This window comes from Amphimedon queenslandica, unplaced genomic scaffold (assembly GCF_000090795.2).
Source record: "Amphimedon queenslandica unplaced genomic scaffold, v1.1 AMPQUscaffold_13424, whole genome shotgun sequence".
Classification (NCBI taxonomy): domain Eukaryota; kingdom Metazoa; phylum Porifera; class Demospongiae; order Haplosclerida; family Niphatidae; genus Amphimedon; species Amphimedon queenslandica.
In genome coordinates, this window is record NW_003546340.1 from 249,192 (window position 1) to 250,788 (window position 1,597).

The 1,597-nt window shown below is 31.7% G+C and overlaps 1 protein-coding gene across 1 annotated transcript in view; it reads left to right on the forward strand.

Annotated features, from left to right (window-relative positions):
• The window catches only part of LOC105312632 (uncharacterized), a 7,382-nt gene that overhangs the window by 2,389 nt on the left and 3,396 nt on the right, over positions 1 to 1,597 (forward strand). The window lies entirely within an intron of this gene.

The window sequence follows — 1,597 nt, forward strand, 5'->3', positions numbered from 1 at the left end:
ATGGTATTATTGTGTACACAATTATGTTATTCAACTAGAAGAATGTAAAAATTTAAGGGGCTCAGCCCCTCCCCCCGAACCACGCTATTGTTTTGTACTGTATGACCTTCCTTGCTGCTGGAGAAGTTTTTGGATAGCAGTTTAGTCTTATCTTGCTGACTGTTTGCTCAATAAATGTATACACACACGAATGTGCAATGATAAGTATAATTTGCTAGTTGTTTTGTATTTATCTGCTTTCTCTTTCATTTGTACAGTAACACTGATACACAGCATGAAGATGAGGAACAACTAATTATAACAAGTACACATTGAGAAAAAAATTTTTTTTAACTTTTAAATCGTCAAATGGTCAAAACTAGAAAAAAATGCAAAATTTAAACAATATAAAACAAAATAATTGTATTTTAAGTGATTATTAATCATACTATGCTAAATATAAAACAATGTGAAATAAGTACATTAATTTCTCAATGGTCCGTAAGCTGGATTACTTGTTAGTGGAACAGAACTGGTGGCTCCTCCTTTAGTAGTAGTGATCTCATCATACACAGCAACTGATGCTGTTGTTCCTCCCTCATCTCGTTTAACCCATTCAACTGGTTTAACCTGTTCAACTAGTTCAACCTGTTCAACTGGTTTATTGGATCTGCTCCTAACACACAGCAGTGTCAGTATTATTGACAGTGTTGAAGACAGTATAGCTGTCAGTATAAATGTCACTGATACACTAACTGCAATAGGTACAGTAGTACTGGAGGCAGGATTACAACCTAATGTATAGCAATGTATAGGAATGACTATAGGACTATTATTACCTTCAGTAACAGAAACACTCGGAGTAGTTTGAGTAGTACTTGGAGTTGAACTAATAATGTATGAAGTAAGGGAAGAAGTGAAATGAACTGTACTAGTTGAAGGTATTTCAGGTGGTGGTGGTGTAGCAAGTATAGCTAAAGTACATATTATATATTCATATTTACAGTAAAATAATAACTAACTTATTGTAGCTGATGTAACAGTACCACTTCCTAATACATTAACAGCTTCCACTGAAACAGTATATACTAAACCAACTGAAAAACCAGACAGAGTTAGTGAAGTAACATTAGTTGATATATCCTGAATTTTATTAGAAATGTTATACTGAATATTATATTGAGTTATAGGAGGACGAGATGATTGTTGCTTTAAATAATAATAAAATTGATATCATTAATTTTATTATTAATTAATAATGATTTACTGACTTCATTCCATGATACAGTGATGTTAACAGTTTCATTAGTATCAGTAGGATAATCAGTTTGTGTTAACGTCAGATTAGCAACAGATAAAGGAACTAAAAATAATTTTAAAATAAAATATTAATTTCTAAACTTACCATTGGGTGTAAGCATTTTCGTTAACTGAGGGTCTATATACCTACTACCAGTATCAGAAATATATATACCATATGAATATTCTGTATCATTAAGTTGAGATATAGGCAGGAGAATACTAGTAATTGAACGATCAAAAATTCGCTCTAAAGTATTAGGATTATTTGGACTTGTAGTTAATAATCGATACTCCTCAAAACAAGGATGGGTTGATA